We start from the raw sequence: 6,082 nt of genomic DNA on the forward strand, positions 1-6,082 counted from the left end.
AAATTATCACTTTATATACTAGAAATGAAATATATTATTTTTATAAGGTATCTCTCAAAAAGACTAAACACCTCTTTATAATCATTCAATTCATGTAATAAATGGTGAACATGTGGGCTGGGAAGCGTGGCTCAAGTGGTAAAGTGCCTGCCTAGCAAGCACCAGGCCCTGAGTTCAAACCCCAGGACTGCCAAAAATTAAAATAAAATAAAATAATAGTGAACACGTACAATCTTAAATACTTAACACCAAATCATATGTGAAGTAGGACATTATTTGAAATGGCAAGAAAACAAGACAAAATTCACGGAAACACCATACTAAAAAATATCAAACAAAATAAATGCAATTTCAAACCAGAAAGTACTACAGGAAAACACAGCAAAAGACAGGAGTCTGAGACCTACTCTAGTGCTTATTATGTCAAAGCACTGCAAAAATCAATCATATCAAAAGAAAAAGAAAAAATACATACAGCCATGGCCACCCCCACACATTCTGACAGGAAACCCAAAGAAAGTTTCCAGCCACCTCTTGTAAGATGCCCTTTTGCATGCTTTTGAGGGTATGCTCCCCAAGTTAAATCTAAGAGCTGACACTTCATTCTTACTGTGATAAAAACACAAAGAATCATTTGCCACCCAAGTAGCAAACAGTGGCTACCTGTAAAGCTGTGGCCCATCAACCTGCTGTTATTCCATTCCTTATATATTTCTACCTTCAAAGCAATGACAAAACCACTTCCCCTCCCAAAAAGAAACACATTTGAGTTCAATCCCCCAGTACCGCCAAAAAAAAAAAAAAAAAAAAAAAAATCCACTGCTCCTCAATGCCCGTTCTCTTTCCAAGAAGTCAAAGGTCCCCTAAACGCTGATTTTCAATCCTACGAGAGATCTCGTTTTGTTAGACACAACTGTCTCCCTCTTCTCCCTACAGCAGTAAATTGCACAATTCTGCTTAAGACACCGTCTTTAACTTCCCGCACGAGGGACAAGCCACAATCCCACCAACCCGACACTCCTCACAAACCCTAGTTTAAAGGAAAACAAGAACTACACCGTGACCTCTTACTAACAACATTTAGGGAAGAAGCACAGACCCAAGAAAAAGCCACACCGAAAAGGCGAACACATGGCATGCTACAGAAGACGTGGGGGAAAGAGGGCGGGAAAGGGGCTGGGCCGCGGAGTGGGATGTAGAGATGTCAGCCTTCTCCACGCGGGGCGGGGGGGAGGGAGGAAGGAAAGGGGGACCCTGAACCCTAACAAGAGTGCACACGGACCGGGCAGCACTCCAGGCCACCCGCACGTCTCTCGTAGGGGACAGAAGACAGCAAATTCACCCAATACTCCAAGCCCCTCTCCTCGCGTGCCCTGCAAAGGGCAAGCTGGATTTGCAGGAAGCTCTGACCCTAGTCTGGGGACAGCACGAGGAGAAAGGCAGCGATGTCCTGTCTTCTACATCTCAGGGAGCGAGGGGCGAGGGCACTGCGTCCGAGGACACGGCGAGAAAATGGGCTTGTGCCTTGACACCTCGGAGAGTTGGAAGGTGGGGGACACAATGTCCTCTTTCTCTCCCACACCCGGCCCGGCCCCTCCCGACCGTCTCCCGCAGGCCCGGCCACAGCAGACCCGCTCGGCCCGCGGGCGTGGTTGGCTTTGGCCCTGGCCACGGCGGCTGCCGGGCCTCCCGAGCTCCCGCCCCTCCCGCCGGCCAGGCCCCCGGGCCGCCGCCCCGGACACAAGCGGAGGAGGAAGGGGGAGCCAGAGGACTGACCGGCGACACGAGCCGCCTCAACCCCGGCTCGGCCGACCCGCGCCCCTCGCTCCCTCTGGGGCGGGCTGGGGCTCCCCGCCCCTCACTCACCCCGGGGTCCGGCGCCTCCTCCACCTCCTCCTCCTCCTCCTCCTCCCTCCTCTCGGCCGTGGCTCCGGCTCCGGCTCTGCGCGGCGACGGCAGCAGCGGCGGCCTCGGGAGCGGCTGCGGCGCCTCGAGAACGCGCACGCACGCAGCACGCAGGCCCCGCCCCCAGATCAGCCCCCGCCCCTCCGAGTTCGCGTCGGCGGAGTTTCGGCCCCGCCTTGTTCGCGGCGTTCCGGAGTCGGCTTAAAGGAGCCGCGCGGGAAGGGAAGGAGACTGGCGGGAGTTACCGTGCTAGACAGAAGCAGAGTGCAGGATGGGGGCCGAGGGTGAAATCAGAAATGAAACGAGGAAGTGCCAAACGTTCAAAAGGAATAGAATTTGGAGGGAACGCAACCATCCCTAATTGAGCACCTAATAGGTGCTGTGCGCAGGAAATGAAGCCATAGATGACCAAAGGCCCTCGTGGAGCTTGTGTTCTAATGGAGTGAGAGAGGGGAGAGCAGCAATAAACAAGTGACAGGAATTGTAGATAGTGATAAGTGGTGGGAGAAAAACAAAGTGGGGCATGGAGTGACTGGCCCCATATTTCCTCTCAAAGGAGACCTTTGTGAACATTCGCACGTGATATGAAGGAATGAACCTAGCGGGTGGGGTAGAGGAACTGCTTTTCCAGGATGAAAGAAAGTCAGCCATAAACCCGGAGGTGGGGTGCATCTGTCATATTGCAGGAACAGAAAAAGGCAAGTGTGTGAAGTCAGCCAGCCAGAGAAAAAGGAGTAGCGAGATCCTGTGGAGCTTATGGGGCCATGATAAGAGCAACAGGAAGCCCTAGGAGGAGGGTGACTCCATGGTTGTCTATATCTGATTCGCATTTTTTAAAAGTTAGTCTTTGCTCTGTGTGTGTGTAAAATGCACAATAAGGAAGCACAAACTGCCCACAGGGAGACTAGTAAGGAGGCTGTTAAGGTTAGCTTGGACATGGATGGCAGCAGAGTACAAGGTGAGAAAAGGACTATTTTAATATTTTAATTTTAGTTGGATACATTTTAACTGAGATGGATTTGAACTTGGGAGACAGTGTGTGAGTGAACAAAATGATCATTTGATGATTCTTAGGTTCAGGGCCTAATGATTGAGTTAGAAGTGGAACCATTTAATGAGATGGAGAAGAAGATTTGGGGTGGGGGAAATCAAGAGTTCTGTTGTATACACAACACCTTGTTATGTTTAAGGTGCCTGTTTACGTCCAAGTGAGATTTTGAGTAAACAATTGGATGTATGAATCTATAGATAAAAATTGGGATTCAGGAGACCATAGAAACTTCTCTTTTTTTGGTGGTGGTACTGGGGTTTGCACTCAGGACTTCTCAATTGCTGAGGCTGGCTCTCTACCACTTGAGCCACTCTGCGAGCTGACATAGAAACTTTTAAGTTTGGGAAGGGGTAGTAGTTTGGCGATTAAGGAAGAAGGGAGCTATAGGTCAGGTAAAAGAAATAGAAGAGATAGAATATCAGTAGTTGCTTTAGGAAGGAGGGAGTGATCAGGCACTGCTGAAATAACTAAGATGAGAATTGACATTTTTTTTTCAGTGCTTGGGATCAAACCCAGGACTTTGCATATGCTAGGCAAGCATTCTATCACTGAGCCACTGTTGTGGGATCCTCAGCCAAGGACTGAGAACTTAAACAATGAATTTGTCCTGATGGAAGTTGCTAACGACTTTAATAAAAACCTTTTCAGTGGAACCATAGGGAAGAAAAGTCTGATTAGGGGAGGTTGAGAGAATGAGAGGAAGAGAAAGCTCTTGAGGAGCACTATTGTGAATAACAACTGTGAAATGGGCCAGTAGCCAGAGGAGTACTGGGATTAAGGGAGGGTATTTTAATATGAAGATGTTTCTTCATGTTGGTATGCTGGAATGAGCTTTAGAAAGGTAAAATTGACCATGCAGAAGACAAGAAGAGACAACTAGAGAAAGATTGTCTGTGAGTAAGCAAGAAGCAATGGGACCTAGCACGGTAGTGAAGGGATTGGCCTTGAATACAAACAAGGACAATGCATTCATGGATTACTTTTAGAGAGAAGATACAGTATATGGGTGCATGCAGATGGCATGCTCAGATCACTGTAGAGCAGAGTGAGCAGAAATCCAGTACTTGTTTTGCCTATCAGGCTGTGTGTCTGATGGGACCACTTTAGGCTGGGGGAAGGAGCTATCTGTGGAGTGGTACCTTTTAGCAGTCCTGCACACAGCACACACACACACACACACACAAAATGTGGGCACCTTTTCCCAGTTTGTATTAAGTGCTGTACGTGCCAGCTGCCCCACAAGGACTGATGAGGTAAGACCTGGTCTGTGTGATTTCCTTTATTCCCCGTTGTGGGTGGGTCATAGGTTTAAAGTGAGATCACTCAGCGAGGTTGCATGAGTCTCCTCCAGCCACACTCCATTGCTTGGGGCTTGGAGCAGAACTGGATTTGACCAGGGCTGGGTTTTGGTAATGAAAGGCAATGAGCTGGGGGAGGGGTATTATGCAAGGGAGTGATTATAGAGCAAGACCTTGGAATCTAAGCTGGGAGGAAAAAAAAAAAAGGCAAGTAAGAAGAGATGGCCCCTGTGGGAAGGAATAGTTTCAGAAGAAGCGATCAAATAAGTGAGGGCACAGGGACTTTCCAAGGATAAGCATGGGGAAGTGGGGCAGTCAGGAGAGGAAGTGTGAAGTGTCTGTGACAAAAAGATTCAGGCTGGCATAGAGGAGCTAAGGAAACAGCACAACCTATGGGCCCTCTTCCTGATGGTGTATATGAGCCATTGGCCTGGAAGAGGCTAAGGAGTGAGATCCCCACTCATAAAAACTTCAAGGAGCTACACAGACGGAGGAAAAACTGAGGAAGGAATAAGCCAGTGAGATCCTACCAGGGCTCCTTTGCAAGCTTTGGCAGCCGCACTGGCCATTTTGCTTTCCTTACACTGTGGACACATGATCATTTGTGGAGGCAAATTTATCTCACCAGGTATTTGACAGAAACTAAATGATATCTTTCCTAAGTCAAGCTCCTCTTACACCTCCTGACTTCCCTTTGGCTGCTCACAGCACCACCATTCTCAGTCACCAAGCTGCCACCAAACTTCAGTGTCTTTTAATCCTTCTTCCTCACCCCTCTGCCCAGTTAGTCTTCAAAGTGTAGTTGATCATTGTCCAATAGAATATTCTTCCATGATGGGATTGTTCTCTATCTGCATGGTCTACTTGTGGCTGTTGAGCACTTGAAATATAACTAAAGCAATTGAGGGACAGAATTTTAAATCTTATTTAATTTTAGTTCAGTTTAGACTTAAACAGGTGCAAATGGCCAGGGGCCATTTTGCTCAGCATAGTATCGATTCTTCCTACCCAATAACTTTTCCTATCTGGTTCCACTGCCAGTACCCTCGGCAGGTGTTGATTACCTATAGTCTAGACTTTTGCTATACTGTCTTATTTGGTCTCCTGCTTAGTTGCTTTCCCTTTAATATATCTGTGTTTTTGCCAGAACCGTCTTCCTAATGACCAAATCAAGATCCCACCCTATTAGTAGTTCCCAACCAATCTGACACTTTTGCCCAGTTATGTATTTCCAGCCCTTTTCCAGCCTTACTTTTCAATATACCCCAAATGTAAGTTGAACCACTTGCTATAATTCCCTACCAACTCATTAAATTGTTTCTTTGCCTATCACACATGTCTCCCATTCCCTCTCCCAGACCCTGAATCTGTTGAATTCCTTGAAGTCTTATCCTTTAAGGACAGGCATCTATGTGGAGAATTTTCCCCTTACCTGTGACACTAATATTCTGCCTTGGGGTATATTTTACGTAGTCTATTTTATTCTTGCTGATAAATATTATGCTTTGCACGTCACTGTGTTTTAATGATGTTAGTAATCCCCTCAGTGTCAGTCTTGTACCTTATGAAATGAGTTGTTCCTCAAATAGCCACTGGATGAGTCGTATGTACGCTTTCCTTAAGTCCAAGAAGCATTTTTGCCCTTGTCTAATTGTATTCTAATAGTGACATCACTAATCCTCAAAGAGAGTTAGATCCTGGAAGCAACTTTGCTAATACAAACATTTCTTTTCATGTTGTTACTGGCTAAGAATGTCTTCCAAGTGCTTCCCAAACTTAGGATAGTTTTACAATTCAGTTGTAATTGGTAATCCTAGAGAGCATGGTG

At 46.9% G+C, this 6,082-nt stretch overlaps 1 protein-coding gene across 2 annotated transcripts in view; it reads right to left on the reverse strand.

Moving 5' to 3' along the window:
• The window catches only part of Rap1a (RAP1A, member of RAS oncogene family), a 77,812-nt gene extending 75,812 nt beyond the window's left edge, over positions 1 to 2,000 (reverse strand). Inside the window, exon 1 of one of the 2 annotated variants that reach the window (XM_020177544.2) lies at positions 1,867 to 2,000. The gene's annotated coding sequence lies outside the window, so the exon portion shown is untranslated. The remainder of the gene's footprint in view (positions 1 to 1,866) is intronic. The other variant, XM_020177542.2, reaches the window with a different exon arrangement.
• Between the last annotated feature and the right edge of the window lie 4,082 nt (positions 2,001 to 6,082).

This window comes from Castor canadensis, chromosome 12 (assembly GCF_047511655.1).
Source record: "Castor canadensis chromosome 12, mCasCan1.hap1v2, whole genome shotgun sequence".
Classification (NCBI taxonomy): domain Eukaryota; kingdom Metazoa; phylum Chordata; class Mammalia; order Rodentia; family Castoridae; genus Castor; species Castor canadensis.